Below are 20,116 nucleotides of genomic sequence, written 5' to 3'. Positions count from 1 at the left end.
ACTCACTTTCCTTTAAACCCAAGGAATCCTCTAAACAGCATGCCCCACTCCAAACTCGATCTTACCCTGGCAGTGGTTCTCAACCAGGGTGATTCCGTCTCCCAGGGGACACCTGGCAGCGTCTAGAGACAGTCTGGTTGTCATGACTGGGGGATGCCTCTGGTATTGGGCATGTCCAGGCCAGGGATGCCGCTCAACATCCGACTGCACAGATGACCCCTCACAACCAGTCATCCAGCCCCAAATGTCAATTGTGCAAAGGCTGAGAAACCCTGGTCTGGTGGGAGAAACAGGCAGCCGGCAAGTCGCCACCCGGGAGTATTCAACTGTAATTGTGCCAGGAGCCACAAAGCAGGGGCACACGGGGCTCTGAGAGCCAGAGGCAAGGCAGCTGGGGAGGGCTGCCCTGACAAGGGAACCCTCGGGCCTCGGGCCGACTTCCAGTGGGTAAGTGGGGGTCGGCATGCCTGTCCCATGTCCCTCCAGGCACCGCCTGTCTCCCTACTTCAAGTCACCCTCTGTAACTGTGGAGTGACCGTAAGTGTTTATCTGGACTGGGCGTGGTGGCTCATGCCTGTAATCCCAGGACTTTGGGAGGCTGAGGCGGGCGGATCGCCTGAGGTTGGGAGTTCAAGACCAGCGTGGCCAACATGGTGAAACCCCGTCTCTACTAAAAATACAAAAATTAGCCAGGTGTGGTGGTGCGCACCTATAATCCCAACTACTCGGGAGGTTGAGGCAGGAGAATCACTTGAACCCGGGAGGCAGAGGTAAGCCGAGATCGTGCTACTGCACTCCAGCCTGGGCAACAGAGCAAGACTCCATCTCAAAAAATAAAAATAGGCTGGGCGCGGTGGCTCACGACTATAATCCCAACACGTTGGGAGGCCGAGGCAGGCAGATCACGAGGTCAGGAGATCGAGACCATCCTGGCTAACACTGTGAAACCCCGTCTCTACTAAAAATATAAAAAATTAGCCAGGCGTGGTGGCACGTGCCTGTAATCCCAGCTACTTAGGAGGCTGAGGTAGGAGAATCACTTGAACCCAGGAGGCGGAGGTTGCAGCGGGCAGAGATTGCGTCACTGCACTCCAGCCTGGGTGATAGAGCGAGACTCCATCTCTAAATAAATAAATAAATAAATAAAATAAAAATAAAATAAATAAAATAAAAATTTTTTTAAAACAAGTGTTTATCTGACCACATCACTCCCATTTAATAACCTCCATGACTCCCCATGGTACTTAAACACACAGACCCCTTGCCCTCACCTGCTTCTCCAGGTCCACCTCACACCACCTTCTCCTATACGCTCTGTTCCGCCACCCTGGGCTTCCTGCGCCCACTCTCTCTCCTGCCGCAGGCCTCACACACACTGGGCCCCTCCGCCTGCAGCGTGCTGCCCTCACTCTCTGCCTGGCTAAGCTGCCCCCCGCTCATCTGCCAGCATAAATGAATGTCGCTTGCTCCACTAAGCGTCCCTGACCCTCCAAACCAGGTGCTGGACCCCTCGGCACCCCGGAGCTCTGTATGAAGCACCTGCTGTCCCTGCTGGGGGCCAGGGAGCTGGCTTGCTTTCTTCTTCACTGCTATGTGCCCAGGGCCCAGCTCCATGCCTGGCATGGGAGGGATGCTCAGATCAGACAGACAGACTGGCTGCAGTCCCAGCCTGTCAGCGCCACGGTGGGACTCGGAGCTGTAACAGTTACAAGAGGAGTCTAGACCTCGGTTTGCTCTGAAAAGTCTAGTTTTCAAACTGCTCAGGCAGCCCAAGATTCAAGGCTCCCACCCCAGCTCCGACCAGGAAGGCTATAGGAGGCTGCCTCTCCACCCTGGCGACCCCCACACCACAGGCATCTGGCCTGTACAACTCACACGTTGTACTTAAGACAATCTTCTGGCCGGGTGCAGTGGCTCATGCCTGTAATTCCAGCACTTTGGGAGGCCGAGGCGGGCGGATCACCTGAGGTCAGGAGTTCAAGACCAGCCTGGCCAACATAGCGAAACCCCATCTCTAATAAAAATACAAAAATTAGGCCGGGCGCGGTGGCTCAAGCCTGTAATCCCAGCACTTTGGGAGGCCGAGATGGGCGGATCACGAGGTCAGGAGATCGAGACCATCATGGCTAACACGTTGAAACCCTGTCTCTACTCAAAAAAAATACAAAAACTAGCCAGGCGATGTAGTAGGCGCCTGTAGTCCCAGCTACTCAGGAGGCTGAGGCAGGAGAATGGCGTAAACCCGGGAGGCGGAGCTTGCAGTGAGCTGAGATCCGGCCACTGCACTCCAGCCTGGGCGACAGAGCCAGACTCTGTCTCAAAAAAATAAATAAATAAAATAAAATACAAAAATAAGTCAGGCACGGTGGCGCACGCCTGTAATCCCAACTACTCAGGAGGCTGAGGCAGGAGAATCGCTTGAACCCGAGAGGCAGAGGTTATAGTGAGCCAACGTCATGCCATTGTACTCTAGCCTTGGTGACAGAGCAAGACTCTGTCAGAAAAAAAAAGAAAAAAAGAGAAGAGAAAAGAAAACAAAAGAAAACAAAAGAAAAGAGAAGAAAAGAAAAGAGGCCGGGGCGGTGGCTCACGCCTGTAATCCCAGCACTTTGGGAGGCCGAGGCGGGCGGATCATGAGGTCAGGAGATCGAGACCATCTTGGCTAACACGGTGAAACCCCATCTCTACTAAAAATAAAAAAAATTAGTCGGGCATGGTGGCGGTGCCTGTAGTCCCAGCTACTTGGGAGGCTGAGGCAGGAGAATGGTGTGAACCTAGAAGGTGGAGCTTGTAGTGAGCCGAGATCGCGCCACTGCACTCCAGCCTGGGTGACAGAGTGAGACTCTGTCTCAGAAAAAGAAAAGAAAATAAAAGAAGAAAAGAAAAGGAAAGGGCCGGGCGCGGTGGCTCAAGCCTGTAATCCCAGCACTTTGGGAGGCCGAGACGGGCGGATCACGAGGTCAGGAGATCGAGACCATCCTGGCTAACACGGTGAAACCCCGTCTCTACTAAAAATACAAGAAAATTAGCCGGGCGAGGTGGCGGGCGCCTGTAGTCCCAGCTACTCGGGAGGCTGAGGCAGGAGAATGGCGTGAACTCGGGGGGGCGGAGCTTGCAGTGAGCCGAGATCGCGCCACTGCACTCCAGCCTGGGGCACAGAGCAAGACTCCGTCTCAAAAAAAAAAAAAAAATGAAAAGAAAAGGAAAGAAAAGAAAAGGAACCAGACTCAAGGGAGTCCTGATGCCCTGATTCAAAGCCAGGGTGATACTACCCTAAAGTGCCACCTCTCGCCACACAGCCCGTCACTTCCCTCTGTGAACCTGGTCTTTGGCAGAATGATGACAACATCCAGCTCACAGGGTCAACGAGCAATAAACAGAATGGCTCTCTGGAAGCTACAAGGTGCTGTATAAAGGACTGCCATTAGGTGATCTGTCACGGTGCACGTGGAACCTCAGCAGTGGAACCTCAGCAGTCACACCAAGATGACAGTAAAAGCACAAGAGCCACACCGTAGCATGTGAGCCGATCCCACACCCCTCATACCCGCAGACATGGGGGCCACAGGAGCCACACCCCAGAATATGAGCCGATCCCACACCCCTCACACACGCAGACACGGGGGCCACGGGAGCCGCACCCCAGAGCATGAGCCGATCCCACACCCCTCACACCTGCAGACAAGGTGGCCACAGAAACCACATCCCAGAACATGAGCCGATCCCACACCCCTCACACCCGCAGACACGGGGGCCACGGGAGCCGCACCCCAGAGCGTGAGCCGATCCCACACCCCTCACACCCGCAGACACGGGGGCCACGCCAATGGCTCAGGGGACTTTTCGTTTTCACTATGTGATTTCAGCCTCCACATCCGTGATTTCCTGATGAATCCTGCTTGCGGCCTGGGGACCCCCAAACCACCGCCGTCCAGGCTGCATGGTTCACACGTTGTACTTAAAGCAAGCATCTTAGTGGGTGACCTCACACCAGCCACTGACATCTACCTGGAGGTGACAGAAGAGTAGTGACTGGAGACCAGGAAGGCTGTGCGCGATTCTCACACAGTGCTTCCCCAGGCCTCAACGCTTCCAGGTGTGAGACCCCAAACCCACCGAGACAGACGGGCCAAACATCCTCATCCACATTTCACTAAGCAAGTGAGGTAGGCGCTTTAGCCAGACCATCAGGTGTCCCTCTCTCCCACCGTGCGGACGAACGGTCCCTCAGGGGCCGTCTCAGGCTGTACCTACCATAGGCACTGATGGAGCACCACTGGCGACGCCCACGCTCACCTCGGTGTCGCTGACGTCACTGACGCTGGCCCCTCCTTCTTCCCTAAAAGTTAACACACAGACGAAATGTACATCGCACACATTAAGAAGACACTCCTTCACCATTTTTTGTTTTTGTTTTTTTGAGACAGGTTCTTACTCTGCTCACCCAGGCTGAAGCGCAGTGGTACGATCTCGACTCACTGCAATCTCTGCCTCCCAGGTTCAAGCAGTTCTCCTGCCTGAGCCTCCTGAGTAGCTGCGACTACAGGCGAGTGTCACCACACCAAGCTAATTTTTGTATTTTTTTGTAGAGACCGGGTTTCCCCATGTTGGCCAGGCTGGTCTCGAACTCCCAGGCTCTAGCAATCTGCCCACCTCAGCCTCCCAAAGTGCTGGATTTACAGGCGTGAGCCACCGTGCACGGCTTCTTTAACCATTTTAAGAATACGATGACAAAACCATAACTAACTAGAATATTATTCAGTGGCTGGCATCTTGTTTAACAAATGCACACTAAAAGATGCTCCTAAGAGTCTTCCCGTTACAGTAAGAATTTCTGAACTGTATTACTTACTGGCTCCAGCTGGCCTTCTCAAACTGCCACACCACCCTTCATGGCATGCACCCCTCGCCCAGCTGAGCTCAGCCCCTTCCCGCACCTGCCCGACCCTTTCCTCCCACCTACAAGACTGTGTGTACCCTGTGCCCCTCCTGGAACAGCCCCTCTGCACGGCCTCTTCTCCAACTCCCACCAGTCATGCAAGGCACAGTTCAAAGGTCACTCCCTCCACAGAGAGCCATTCTCGGCCTTAGCTGGAGCTAAACTGCCCTCCCCAGACCCTCCGCCTCCTCTCCTACCATCCTTGTCGGCACTCAGAACTGCCTACCTTGCATTTCAGCCCTTTAAGTACATTCCTTCCATAAACACATGAGGGTGGGACTCTGAGTCACCTGTTCCCACTCTTGTGTGATTTTTTTTTTTTGAGACAAAGTCTTGCTCTGTTGCCCAGGCTGGAGTGCAGTGGCACACCTTGGCTCACTATAACCTCTGCCTCCTGGGTTCAAGCAATTCTTTTCTTTTCTTTTTTTTTTTTTTTTTGAGACAGAGTCTCACTCTGTCGCCCAGGCTGGAGCGATCTTGGTTCACTGCAACCTCCACCTCCTGGGCTCAAGCGATTCTTCTGCCTCAGCCTTCCAAGTAGCTGGGATTACAGGCACCCATCACCACGCCTGGTTAATTTTTGTATTTTTAGTAGAGACAGGGCTTCACCATGTTGGCCAGGCTGGTCTCAAACTCCCGACCTCAGGTGATATGTCTGCCTCGGCCTCTCAAAGTGCTGGGATGACAAGCGTGAGCCACTGTTCCCGGGTGCACGGATTATTTCCAGGCTATGGTGTGGCACGTGCATCAGAGCCCACAGTCCATCCTGCCTGACTCGAACATCTCTAGCACAAGCCCAGGCACAGTCAAGGCCCATGGTAAACATTCAGTGCACAGGGAGGGAGTGGGAAAACCCTCCAGGTGAGTCCCTTGAACCTGACTCTTTGCTTTTGACAGTCGTTCCCATAGAGATGTGTTACGGGTTCAGCTGTGCCTCCCACAAACTTACGGGGAAGTCCTAACTTGTCTGAAACAAGTACATGCAGCAGAAAGAGCGTTGCCCTGAAGCTCCCCACACACCCCTTCCATTTTTTATTTTTATTCTAATTTTTTAATCTTTTTATTTGAGACAGAGTCTCGTTCTGTCGCCCGCCCAGGCTGGAGTGCAGTGGCGCAATCTCAGCGCACTGCAACCTCCGCCTCCCGGGTTCAGGCATCCTCTGCCTCAGCCTCCCAAGTAGCTGGCACTACAAGCAGCTGCCACCATGTCTGGCTAATTTTTGTATTTTTAGTAGAGATGTGGTTTCACTATGTTGGCCAGGTTGGTCTTGAACTCCTGACCTCATGATCCACCCGCTTCAGCCTTCCAAAGTGCTGGAATTATAGACGTGAGCCACCACACCCGGCCTTTTTTTTTTTTTTTTTTCTTTTGAGTAAGACTCTCACTCTGTCACCCAGGCTGGAGTGCAACGGTGCCATCTTGGCTCACTGCAACCTCCACCTCCTGGGTTCAAGCAATTCTCTTGTCTCAGCCTCCCGAGTGGTTGGGATTACAGGTGCATGCCCCTACGCACGGCTAGTTTTTATATTTTTAGTAGAGGCAGGGTTTCATCATGCTGGCCAGGCTGGTCTCGAACTCCTGACCACAAGTGATCCATCTCCCCTCTGCCTCCTAAAGTGCTGGGATTACAGGTGTGAGCCACCGCACCCAGGCCCCTTCCATTTTTTTTTTTTTTTTAAATAACACAGATAATTGATTACGTTACATTAATAATATCTAACAAGGCTCTAGAGCTGGTAATTTCTGGGCTTGATATCACCACCAATAGCTCGAGTTCTTCCCATTTTACATTTTGCCATCCTCAGAAAATTGGCTCTGTCCTCAGTCAAGCCCAGTTAAGACAGCTACATTTCCAGGAGAAGAAAAGCCTGTTTCTCTTTCAGCGTTTCTTTTTATGTGAGAAAATCTTTCAGAAAAAAAAATAATGGCCAGACAGGGAGTGGGGCATGGTGGCTCATGCCTGTAATCCCATCACTTTGAGAGGCCAAAACGGGTGGATTACCTGAGGTCAGGAGTTCGAGGTCAGCCAGACCAACAGAAACCCCGTCTCTGCTAAAAATACGAAATTAGCTGGGCATGGTAGCACATGCCTATAATGCCAGCTACTCCGGAGGCTGAGGTAGGAGAATTGCTTGAACCCAGGAGGCGGAGTCAGCAGTGAGCCAAGATCGCACCATTGCACTCCAGCCTGGAAAACAAGAGCAAACTCTATCTCAAAAACAACAACAACAAAAACCCAATGGCAAGGGAATAAGCATATCAAACTGGCTTAGGCTAATTAGGATTTATTCCTGAGTTGGGGATATGATCACCTTCCCTGAGCAAAACTCTTGATATAATTAACCAAGAAAAAAAAACGAAAAAAGGATATATGTCAGCTACAAGTGTCTTGACAGATCAACTGAGCCAACTGAGATTTAACAAGTTGAGACTCTCAAAGCAGTTTGGTTAATTTCCTTGACATTAGTTATTTACTAATGTTTACCAAATTGCTACTTTGTGTCATACTTTCTACTAGTCATTTACCTAACAATATCATGGCATTAAAATAAACTAAATCTTTATTTTCGTCAAAAGGGATGCCAAGTAAGATAGAAACAGAGCTCCTGTCTAAAACATCTTTTTTTTTTTTTCTTTTTTGAGATGGAGTCTAGCTCTGCTGCCCAGGCTAGAATGCAGTGGCGCAATCTTGGCTCACTGCAACCTCCACCTCCCAGGGTTCAAGCGATTCTCCTGCCTCAGCCCTCTGAGTAGCTGGGATTACAGGCGCCCGCCACAATGCCCAGCTAATTTTGTATTTTTAGTAGAGGCAGGGCTTCACCATGTTGTCCAGGCTAGTCCTGAACTCCTAACCTCAGGTGATCCACCCGCCTCAGTCTGCCAAAGTGTTGGGATTATAGGCGGCCTAGAGCCACCGTGCCCAGCCGACATCTTTTTCTCTTTCTTTGCAGGCTCCCCACCTGCTTTTTCTAGGTTTCAACCATAAGCCTCCAATCTCTTATCATCAGGTGGTTAGGTTGGAGTAATTCCAGCCAGGACCCTGGCTGGGCACTGGAGCTCAACCATGCCTGCAGAATAAGGAATGACATATTTATATCATCACTAAGAACAAAAGCTACCACTTTTTTTTTTTTGAGTCAGCATCTCACTCTGTCGCCCAAGCTGGTGTGCAGTGGCGTGTTCTCGGCTCACTGCAACCTCCGCCTCCTGGGTTCAAGTGATTCTCCTGCCTCAGCCTCCTGAGTAGTTGGGACTACAGGCGCATGCCACCATGCCCAGCTACTTTTTTGTATTTTTAATAGCGATGGGGTTTCACTGTGTCAGCCAGGATGGTCTCGATCTCCCGACCTCATGATCTGCCTGCCTCGGCCTCCCAAAATGCTGGGATTACAGGTGTGAGCTACTGCCCCTGGCAAATCACTTATTAAACACTAGCATGTGTCAGGCACTGGGTGGGGTAGTTTATGAGTATTCTTCTCCACTGTGTATATTCATATTATCATCTCATGTGATGCCCAAAGGCAGATGATATGGTTTGACTGTATCCCAATCTCACCTTGAATTGTAATAATTACCACGAGTCAAGGGCAGGGCAAGGTAGAGATAAACGAATCATGGGAGTGGTTCCCCATGTACTGTTCTCATGGTAGTGAATAAATCTCGTGAGATTTGATGGTTTCATAAACTCGAGTTCCCCTGCACAAGCTCTCTTGCCTGCCACCACGTATGATGTGCCTTTGCTCTTCCTTCACCTTCCGCCATGATTGTGACTGTGAGTCAATTAAACCTCTTCCTTTTATAAATTACCCAGTTTTGGGTATGTCTTTATTAGTAGCATGAGAACAGACTCATACAGCAGGAATTCTCCCCATTTTACAGATGAGGAAAATGGGGGCCAGAGAATAAAAAGAAGAGGAGAGAGTGCAGCCTGTGGACAGCCTACATGCTTCCCTCCCACACCAGACGACAACTACTGTTTCACATATGCCTCCCACATCAGATAGCAGCCTCCTGCAGGGCAGCAGAGTGGGCTGGCTCAGGAGTGGGCTGACTCGCGTCTGTTCTCATGTCTGGTACGCAGCCAGCCAGGCCTGGTGTGGGGCTCCAAAATCGTATGTAGACAAGTGATCCGCCAGGCCATGCCCCACAGTGCAGAAAAATGGGTGATTCCTTCTCAACCCTAAGCAATATTAAGCCCTCTTCCTTAGAAAAGTAAATAAATACCTAATATCAGATTGTTTTATTGTTTTATAACACAGAAAAACAGACGTAGGGTTAAGGGTACTGAGTAACATGTTGTATCTCTCCTGGTTCACGTGAATTGATGCATCTGAATGTTATGCCACTTTCTAAACTGAGTATCATAAAAACCTAACCAGGAAAAACAGAGAGTGACATATTGACCTTTTATGTTGAATGCAGCTCAGAACTGGGGTTGCAGCTGTCACCACCTGAGATGTGCCCACCACAGAAAGCCATCCTGAAACCAGAGAGCTGCTGGTTATTTTCAGAAGACAGCCTGGGTCTCGCTCCTGGGGCAACGGGGTAGTATCACCATGAGCTCGAAGAGAAGGTTTCCCACGAACACCCTGGGTGTCAGGGCCATTGATGGTTTAACTTCTCATCCATCCACACAGCCCTGACAGCCATTCAGTGCCAGGCCTGCGACAGAGAGACATTAAACTGAGAGCCCAGACGGGGTCGGGGAGCGCAGGAGACACATTCAACAAGCTGTAAGGCCTGCCCGCAGCACAGGGCTTCAACAACACATCACAGTTCAACTGCGGCCTGGGAAGAAAGGGATGGTTAATTTGATCCAGCAGCAAATCAGGTCAGCTTCACTCCAGAAGATTCCAAATCCATCCTCAACTCCCATAGTGTCCCCTCTCTCCTGGGCAACTGCAGCAGGCCCCACTCCGTCCCCTGCTACTCTCCTCACTCCACTACAACCCATTTCCCTCCGAGCAGCGGACCAGTGTGTGACACACACAACACTAACCATGTCACCCTGCTCACCACCCCACAGTAGATTCCTATTGCACTAAAAACGAAGCTAGTGGTCCTCTATGGCCTACAAGGCCAGCCCTGCAGATATGGACCATCACCTCTTAGTCCCTGTCTCTCACCAACCCTCTGTAGCCCCTGACCTTCTTTCAGCTCCTGACACCCCACAAGCTGCATTTTGTCTCAAGCCTTTGCTCTTCCTCCAGATCTGGCCCCTTCTCAAAAGTCAACTGCTCAGAGTGGCTTTCCCCAACCACTCAATCTCAATCCTTCTCATTCTACCACACTGTCACTTTATTTTCTCCATGGCACTTGGGTTGTAAGCAATCATTTAGTCCAGTGCTACTCAAAGCATGGCCCATGGGTCAGCAGCACCTGGAGCTTGTTAGAAATACAGATTCTTTGGGAGGCCAAGGCAGGTGGATCACCTGAGGTCAGGAGTTCGAGACCAGCCTGGGTAACATGGTGAAACTCTGTCTCTACTAAAAATACAAAATTAGTTGCGCGTGGTGGCGCACATCTACGATCCCAGCTACTCGGGAGGCTGATGCAGGAGAATCACTTGAACCTGGGAGGTGGTGGTTGCAATGAGTCGGCATTGCGCCACCACACTCCAGCCTGGGCAACAGAGTGAGACTCCATCTCAAAAAAAAAAAAAAAGGCCGGGCGCGGTGGCTCACGCCTGTAATCCCAGCACTTTGGGAGGCCGAGGAGGGCGGATCACAAGGTCAGGAGATCGAGACCACGGTGAAACCCCGTCTCTACTAAAAATACAAAAAAAAATTAGCCGGGCGCGGTGGCGGGCGCCTGTAGTCCCAGCTACTCAGGAGGCTGAGGCAGGAGAATGGCGTGAACCCGGGAGGCGGAGCTTGCAGTGAGCCGAGATCGCGCCACTGCACTCCAGCCTGGGCGACAGAGCGAGACTCCCTCTAAAAAAAAAAACAAAAAAAACAAAAAAAAAACCACGCAAGAATATGGCCACGCATGGTGGTTCAGGCTTGTAATCCCAGCACTTTGAGAGGCCTAGGTGGGCAGATCACCTGAGGTCAGGATCTCGAGACCAGCCTGGCCAACATGGCGAAACCCCATCTCTACTAAAATTTAAAAAATTAGCTGGGCATGGTGGCGCGTGCCTGTAATCGCAGCTACACAGGAGGCTGAGGCAGGAGAATCGCTTGAACCCGAGAGGCGGAGGTTGCAGTGAGCCGACATCGCGCCACTGCACTCCAGCCCGGGCAACAAAGTGAGACTCCGTCTAAAAATAAATAAATAAATAAATAAATAAATAAATAAATAAATAAAGTAATAACAATGCCAATGATGACTTCACGTTGAGCAGTGCATTCATTCACAGCGGTATTGTCACTGTCCATCTCCACGCCCGCACTGGGTGACAGTACCATGTTCCACAGTGACTGCTTACCAGTGTCTGTAATTTGAGGGCAGAGTAGGGCCCATCTTTTTGTACCGCCACAACCCGGCACCATAATGTGCTCATCAAATGTTTCCTGAGCAAAGAACCTGCTTTGCAAATGCCAAAAGGGCTAACGAGGCCGGGCGCGGTGGCTCAAGCCTGTAATCCCAGCACTTTGGGAGGCCGAGACGGGCGGATCACGAGGTCAGGAGATCGAAACCATCCTGGCTAACACGGTGAAACCCCGTCTCTATTAAGAAATACAAAAAACTAGCCGGGCGAGGTGGCGGGCGCCTGTAGTCCCAGCTACTCGGGAGCCTGAGGCCGGAGAATGGCGTGAACCCGGGAGGCGGAGCTTGCAGTGAGCTGAGATCCGGCCACTGCACTCCAGCCTGGGCGACAGAGCGAGACTCCGTCTCAAAAAAAAAAAAAAAAAGGGCTAACGAATGATAAGATACTTTCACTTCCAGAATTAATCCCCTATAATGCCCCAGCTACTCTATGGAGAGGATAACTACCTCTCCCTGCCCTCTTAGCTGATGGGGAATCAGAGAGGGGAAATGTCTTGTTCCAGTCACCTAGCGAGAAGACACAAGGCTCTTGTCTCCTGCCCTGAGTTCTCTCCACAGGTACACTGCGCCCTGCAAAAGATGCCAACAGAAACAACACAGATTGCAAATGTATGGGAAACGTGTAGGAACAATCAAAGTCTGGCAAATAATAAACATAATGATGCAATAACAACAATCGGACAGCACGAGGTAAGTCATAGGAACTCAGCGGAGGGAGAAAGGCATGGTGATTAGCGCGGGCTTCCAGGACTACGCGGATCCGGCGAGCAGTATCTGAACCGCATTTTCGCAGCCCCGTAGACATAGGCGCCCACACTCTCTCACCCATGCGCACTCGCCCGCCCGCGCGCAGCCACACCCTCGGTGCCCGGGAGGCGGCGGCCTGGGCAACAGGACCTCACCTGTGGGCTCGGAGCGCCGAGGGACTCGGAGGAGCGCCCTGCAGGGATGCCTCGAGCCGCGCCCCCGCCCCGCCTCCAGCCCCTCTCCAGCCCCTCTCCACCGCCTCTCCAGCGCTCGCAGAAGGACGCAGCCAGCTGCCAGGCGCACCGGCCCGCCCCGCCCCGCCCCGCCCCGCGCCGCACTCTACTTCCAGGGCGGCGCCCTGGCAACCCAAGACGCAACCGCCGGCGCTGCGACTACTTCCGGAGTCAGACTTGCCTGGGGCTCCTCTGAGCTTTTTGTCCCGGGCGCCCGCTATGCTCCGGGCTTAAATCCTAGGAAATGCCAGGCCATCCAACTTCGACACCTTCGGGGCCCAGAAAGGAGACTGAGAAGGGTCTGAAGCATGGGATTGAGTCTAAAAAGGAAGGTAGAGCGGTATGATGATTAGGTCCGAATCCTAGGTTCAGTCTTAATCCGCTGTTTAGCCTCTCCTACCCCCTCTACCTCAGCTTCCTTATCTGAAGAAATGGTGATGTTGGTAGCAGGCGCCTCCTAGGGTGGTCGTAAGGATAACGTGATATGCTGGACCCAGCATGGAGTCATCAACACATGGCCCACTGAAGAACACCTTGTTTCCTAAGGGTTCCTCAAAACATATTGTAAACCCCTTCCATTAGGAAGAGGCAACCTGGCCCAGTGAGGACCTTAAAACTGAAACTGGACCTGAATCTGAATCCCCTGTCCAAAAAACGACTAGCTATGTGGCTTAGGCAGAGCACTTCATTTCTCTGAACCTCAGTTTCCTTGTCTGTAAATTGGAGATAACACCTACATTGAAGGGTTGTTGGGAAGACTATTTTAAAAAATAAATAAATAAAAGGAATGTAGTTGACATAGCACATGGTAGTTGCTCAAATACTTGTTTAATTGATTCATAATAAAAGCATGTATCCCAGACAGCTCTCAGCTATAAAAGAGCACTGGAGGGCAGGGTGCGGTGGCTTAAGCCTGTTATCCCAGCACTTTGGGAGGCTGTCGTGGGTGGATGACCTGAGGTCAGGAGTTGGAGAGCAGCCTGACCAACATGGTGAAACCCCATCTCTACTAAAAATACACAATTAGCCGGGTGTGGTAGTGCATGCCTGTAATACCAGCTACTTGGAAGGTTGAGGCAGGAGAATCGCTTGAACCAGGGACTGGGAGATTGCAGCGAGCCAAGATCATGCCACTGCACTCCAGCTTGGGCAATAAGAGCGAAACTCCGTCTCGGGGGAAAAAAAGTGCGCTTGAAACTTGACAGGCAGTGGGAAAGAAGAGAAACAACAGGCTTTACATCCCTGCTCTGCTCTGATACATTATAGCTGTCTGAGTGTCAGCAAACCCACTGTATTTTTTTTTTTTTTTGAGAGGGAGTTCTGCTCTTGATGCCCAGGTTGGAGTGCAATGGTGCCATCTCAGCTCACTACAACGTCCGCCTGCCAGGTTGAAGCGATTCTTCTGCCTCAGCCTCCCGTGTAGCTGGGATTACAGCGCCTGCCACCACACCCAGCTTTTTTTTTTTTTTTTTAAGTAGAGATGGGGTTTCTCCATGTTGGTCAGGCTGGTGTCGAACTCCCGACCTCAGGTGATGCACCCGCCTCAGCCTCCTAAAGTACTGGGATTATAGGCATGAGCCACCTTATCCAGCCAAACCCACCATATTAAATACAGTTTCTTTGTACTCCCAGCACTTTGGGAGGCTGAGACGGGTGGATCACAAGGTCAGGAAATCGAGACCATCCTGGCTAACATGGTGAAGCCTGTTTCTACTAAAAAATACAAAAAACTAGCCGGGCGAGGTGGCGGGCGCCTGCAGTCCCAGCTACTCGGGAGGCTGAGGCAGGAGAATGGCGTTAACCTGGGAGGCGGAGCTTGCAGTGAGCTGAGATCCGGCCACTGCACTCCAGCCTGGGCGACAGAGCAAGACTCCGTCTCAAATAAATAAATAAATAAATAAATAAATAAATAAATAAATACAGTTTCCTTACTGTGAATTGGAAATAATGATCATCTCTCAGGGTGCTGAAAACATTTAAATCCCTTGTGAATAGCACCTAGAAGGGTGTTTAACAGGTTTTACCACTTCCTTCTGCCCCCATGTGGCATACAGGCCATTCCAAAGAATAGTGAATACAGTTTTAGGAAAATTTGTGACCAACGTGAAAATTAACTGGAAGCTAGTAGTTCTGAGAGAAAAGAGGAAACCGAAGGCCTGACTCACAATGCTAATCTAATTGTGTAAACCTAGTTAAAAAAATCTTCAAGATAAAATCTTGCCATCAAGATAAAATCATTGCCATAAAGTCCAAATTCCTTAATATGTTTTTAGTTTTAATCTTAACCATTTTCCTTTATATAGGCTTGGTTTCCTGTCATGCCTAGGAAGACTCATCCACATAAGTTGAAAAAAAAACCTTATGAAACCAGATATACAATAAACTGAAAATACATGGGGCCAGGCGCGGTGGCTCATGCCTGTAATCCCAGCGCTTTGGGAGGCCGAGGTAGGCGGATCACAAGGTCAGGAGATCAAGACCATCCTGGCTAATATGGTGAAACCCCCTCTCTACTAAAAATACAAAAACAAAATTAGCTGGGCATGGTGGCGGGCACCTGTAGTCCCAGCTACTTGGGAGGCTGAGGCGGGAGAATGGCGTGAACCCGGGAGGCGGATCTTGGAGTGAGCCGAGATTGCGCCACTGCACTCCAGCCTGGGTGACAGAGCAAGACTCCATTTCAAAAAAAGAAAAAAAAAAGAAAAGAAAATACATGCATGGTGTATGATAAAGCATTAATATGCACAACATACAGAGTTTGCACAAATCAATGAGAAAAAAAGCAATACAAAAATGGGCAAAGGTCAGGCGCAAGTAGCTGGGATTACAGGTGCTAGCCACCAGGCCCAGCTAGTTTTTTATTTTTATTTTTGGTAGAGACAGGGATTCACCATGTTGGCCAGGGTGGTCTCAAACTCCTGACCTTCAGTGATCCACCAGCCTTGGCCTCCCAAAGTGCTAGGATTACAGGAACAAACCACCACCCCTGGCCAAGATAGTTAAACTACAGAAATTGTCTTAATCCAGAACAGATTCGTTTCCACATTTGGTTTTCTGCCTAAGCGACCATCTGCTATAAATCTGTGACATAGCTGGAAAGCTAGAAGAGGCACTCCCAGTAGACAGAACAGTGAGCAATTCCTGGACCATGTGATGAGAACAGATAAATGGGGAAATCCCAATACAAATGAGAACAAATACTCTCTACCAATCAAAAGAGACAACCTCCAAAGAAGTGAGCTTTCGAGGCCGGGTGCAGTGGCTCATGCCTGTAATCCCAGAACTTTGAGAGGCCAAGGCGGGCGGATCCCCTGAGGTCAGGAGTTCGAGATCAGCCTGGCTAACATGGTGAAACCCCATCTCTACTAAAAATACACAAATTAGCCAGGCCTAGTGGTGCTCACCTGTAATCCCAGCTGCTCGGGGGGCTGTGGCAGGAGAACCACTTGATCCCAGGAGGCAGGATTGCACCATTGCCCTGCAGCCTGGGCAACAAGAGCGAAACTCTATCTCAAAAAAAAAAAAGAAAGAAAGAAAGAAAAGAAGCGAGTTTTCAGCCCAGGAGGCAGAGGTTGCAGTGAGCCGAGATCTCGCCACTGCACTGCAGCCTGGGCAGCAAAGCAAGACTTCGTCTCAAAAAAAAAAAAAAAAAAAAAAGAGTTTTCAGAACAAAACTCTGGAATTACCCTAGAATGTAAGAAGGAAACCCACGCCGCTGAATGGGTTTCCTTAGAGACCAGTTGGGTTCTCTGGTATTTAATCTGAAGCCATTAGAATGACTCATCAAAGAGTGAGTTCAAACAGTTCTGGTTCAGACGAAAAGTATTAAGGAAAACCAGCTACTCAGGAGACTGAGGTAGGAGAATTGCTTGAGCCTGGAAGGTTGAGGCTGCAGTGAGCTGTGACTGCACCACTGCACTCCAGTCTGGGTGACAGAGTGAGACCTCATCTCAAAAAGCAAACAAAAATGTCCTCATAGCCCACCACCTGTTTCTGTGCAGCTTAAAAGCTAAGAATGGTTTTTACGTATGGCCGTTTGAAATCCATTTATGAATAGGGAACATACTAATTTTGAACCCCAATTAAGTGAAATGTCCTTCTTCTTCCTCCAAAAGAACTTTCTTATTCTCAGCTGGGCGTAATGGCTCACACCTGTAATCCTAGCACTTTGGGAGGCCAAGGTGGGCAGATCACCTGAGGTCAGGAGTTTGAGACCAGCCTGGTCAACATGGGGAAACCCCATCTCTACTAAAAATACAAAAATTAGCTGGGCGTGGTGGTGCGCACCTGTAGTCCCAGGTATTTGGGAAGGCTGAGGCAAGAGAATCGCTTGAACCCAGGAGGCAAAGGTTGAAGTGAGCCAAGATCGTGCCACTGCACTCCAGCCTGGGTGACAGAGCAAGACTCCGTCTCAAAAAAAAAAAAAAAGAAGTTTATTATTCATTATAGACCTGTGTGTTACTCCAAATTTTCTATACAATTATTCATTTTTAATTTCATCAATTTAAAGAGTTATGCAAACTTGTGCAACTTGTAAGTGACAGAGTCTGGCTTTGAACCCAGGACGCCTGACCATTCATGCTGCTGCCTCTCAGGAGGGGTGGTGGCGTGCTTTCTTAGTGATGACTGGAGCTTTGCTAACATCACCTCCTATAATCTCCCACACAACCGCCTCCCAGGCCCGGAGCACATTCAGCTCATCATCATTTACTTTTGGCTCCATCTAGTGGAACCAACACGAATCTGGAGTCCAAATTGCCAACTCATACCCTTCAGCAGCTGTCTAGTTGTGAGGCCTTGTGAAGTCCCAAGGCTTCTGGCTACAGTGTTCTCACCTTAAACCCGGGAGGTGAGTGAAGCACCAGCACCCGAGGGAAGAAATGCTTAGGGCCTGGCATAGTAAAGTGTTCAATAAACATTGTGGCCCTCCGGCATGTTGCCTCATCCCTGCAATCCCTGTACTTTGGGAGGCCAACACAGGAGGATCGCTTGAGGTCAGGAGTTCCAGACCAGCCTGGCCAATATAGCAAGACCCCATTTCTGGAAAAAAAAATCTTTTTAATTAGCCAGGTATGGGGGCGTACGCCTGCAGTCCTACTCAGCTACTCAGGAGGCTGAGGTGGATCACTTGAGCCTAGAAGATTGAGGCTGCAGTGAGCTATGATCCTGCCACTTCACTCCAGCCTGGCCAACAGAACAAGACCCTGTCTGTAAGAGAAAAAAAGTTAAAATAATAATAATAATAATAATTTTAAGGCTGGGCACGGTGCCTCACACCTGTAATCCCAGCACTTTGGGAGTCCGAGGCGGGTGGATCACCTAAGATCAGGAGTTCGAGACCAGCGTGACCAACATAGCGAAACCCCGTCTCTACTAAAAATACAAAAATGAACTGGGCGGCCGGGCGCGGTGGCTCAAGCCTGTAATCCCAGCACTTTGGGAGGCCGAGGTGGGCGGATCACGAGGTCAGGAGATCGAGACCATCCTGGCTAACAACCCCGTCTCTACTAAAACTACAAAAAACTAGCCGGGCGCGGTGGCGGGTGCCTGTAGTCCCAGCTACTCAGGAGGCTGAGGCAGGAGAATGGCGTAAAACCCGGGAGGCGGAGCTTGCAGTGAGCTGAGATCCGACCACTGCACTCCAGCCTGGGTGACAGAGCAAGACTCCGTCTCAAAAAAAAAAAAAAAAAAATGAACTGGGCATGGTGGTGTGCACCTGTAATCCCAGCAACTTGGGAGACTGAGGCAGGAGAATTGTTTGAACCCGGGAGACGGAGGTTACAGTGAGCCGAGATCACACCATTGCACTCCAGCCTGAGCAACAGGGCGAGACTCCGTCTTAAAAAAAAAAAAGAATTTTAAGATGGCAACAGCAGCATTAAACAAACTGCAGGGCTTGTCTGAGCACAGGGTCCTGTGGGTCTGTACAGGTCACAGGCCCATGAGGCTGGCCCTACCCTAAGAAGCTGGCCACAGCTCCCCTCAATCAATCCCCACAAGAACTCTGCTGAGTTAATGGTGTTTATCACCATTTTTTAGAAAATAGTGGTAAAGGCTGGGTGCGGTAGCTCAAGCTTGTAATCCCAGCACTTTGGGAGGCCGAGACAGGTGGATCACAAGGTCAGGAGATCGAGACCATCCTGGCTAACATGGTGAAACCCCGTCTCTACTAAAAAAATACAAAAAACTAGCTGGGCGAGGTGGCGGGCACCTGTAATCCCAGCTACTCGGTAGGCTGAAGCAGGAGAATGGCGTAAACCCGGGAGGCAGAGCTTGCAGTGAGCTGAGATCCAGCCACTGCACTCCAGCCTGGGCGACAGAGTGAGATTCCGTCTCCAAAAAAAAAAAAAAGAAAACAGTGGTAAATTGGCTGGACGTAGTGGCTCATGCCTGTAATCTCAGCTCCTTGGGAGGCCGAGGCAGGCGGATCACCTGAGGTCAGGGGTTCTCCACCAGCCTGACCAACATGGAAAAACCCCATCTCTAGAAAAACACAAAATTAGCCAGGCGTGGTGGTGCATGCCTATAATCCCAGCTACTCGGGAGACTGAGGCAGGAGAATCGCTTGAAGCCGGGAGGCAGAGGTTGCAGTGAGCCGAGATCGAGCCATTGCACTCCAACCTGGGCAACTGGGCAACAAGAGTGAAACTCGGTCTAAAAAAAAAATAGTGGTAAAGGCCAGGTGTGGTGGCTCACATCTGTAATCCCAGCACTTTGGGAGGCCGAAGCGGGTGGATCATGAGGTCAAGAGATCAAGACCATTCTGGCCAACGTGGTGAAAACCTGTCTCTGCTAAAAATACAAAAATTAGCTAGGCATGGTGGCACACGCCTGTAGTCCCAGCTACTCCGGAAGCTAAGGCAGGAGAATCGCTTGAACCTGGGAGACAGAGGTTGTAGTGAGCCGAGATCGCACCACTGCACTCCAGCCTAGCGACAGAGTAAGACTCGGTCTCAAAAAAAAAAAAAAGTGGTAAAATACATATAACATAAAACTTACCATCTTAGCCATTTTTAAGTGTACAGTTCAGTGATTTTAAGTATATTCACATTGTTGTGCAACCAATCTCCAGGACTTTATCATCTTACAAAACTAAAACTCTTTTTTTTTGAGACAGAGTCTCACTGTGTCACACAGGCTGGAGTGCAGTGGCGCAATCTTGGCTTACTGCAAGCTCCACCTCCCAGATTCACGCCATCCTCCTGCCTCAGCCTCCCGAGTGGCTGGGACTACAGGCGCACACTGCCATGCCCGGCTAATTTTTTGTATTTTTAGTAGAGACAGTGTTTCACCGCGTTAGCCAGGATGGTCTCGATCTCCTGATCTTGTGATCTGCCTGCCTTGGCCTTCCAAAGTGCTGGGATTACAGGCATGAGCCACCGTGCCTGGCCACAAAACTAAAACTCTTTACCTATTGATCACAACTCTCCATCCTTCCTTCCCCAACCCCTGGTAACTACCTTTCAATTTTCTGTCTTAATGAATTAGACTTCTTAAGTACTTCATTTAAGTGGAATCTGGGCCGGACACAGTGGTTCACGCCTGTAATTCCAGCATTTTGGGATCCCGAGGCAGGAGGATTGCTTGAGCCCAGGAGTTTGAGACGAGCCTGGGCAACATAGGGAGACCTCGTCTCAAGAAAGAAAGAAAGAAAGAAAGAAAGAGAGAAAGAAAGAAAGAAAGAAAGAAAGAAAGAAAGAAAGAAAG

At 50.3% G+C, this 20,116-nt stretch overlaps 1 protein-coding gene across 13 annotated transcripts in view; it reads right to left on the bottom strand.

Annotated features, from left to right (window-relative positions):
* The window catches only part of TTLL1 (TTL family tubulin polyglutamylase complex subunit L1), a 66,158-nt gene extending 53,690 nt beyond the window's left edge, over nucleotides 1-12,468 (bottom strand). For 7 of the 13 annotated variants that reach the window (XR_013398913.1, XR_013398912.1, XR_013398914.1 and 4 more), the window contains exons 1-2: nucleotides 12,332-12,468; nucleotides 4,255-4,339 (exon numbers count right to left, since the gene is read on the bottom strand). The gene's annotated coding sequence lies outside the window, so the exon portion shown is untranslated. Of the gene's footprint in view, nucleotides 1-65; nucleotides 843-4,254; nucleotides 4,340-9,344; nucleotides 9,421-12,331 lie in introns of those variants that run through there. The other 6 variants (XR_013398915.1, XM_077949434.1, XM_028827635.2 and 3 more) reach the window with 3 other exon arrangements.
* Between the last annotated feature and the right edge of the window lie 7,648 nt (nucleotides 12,469-20,116).

The sequence above is a fragment of the Macaca mulatta genome, chromosome 10, assembly GCF_049350105.2.
Source record: "Macaca mulatta isolate MMU2019108-1 chromosome 10, T2T-MMU8v2.0, whole genome shotgun sequence".
NCBI lineage: Eukaryota > Metazoa > Chordata > Mammalia > Primates > Cercopithecidae > Macaca > Macaca mulatta.
This window is presented reverse-complemented; position numbering and strand designations above follow the sequence as displayed.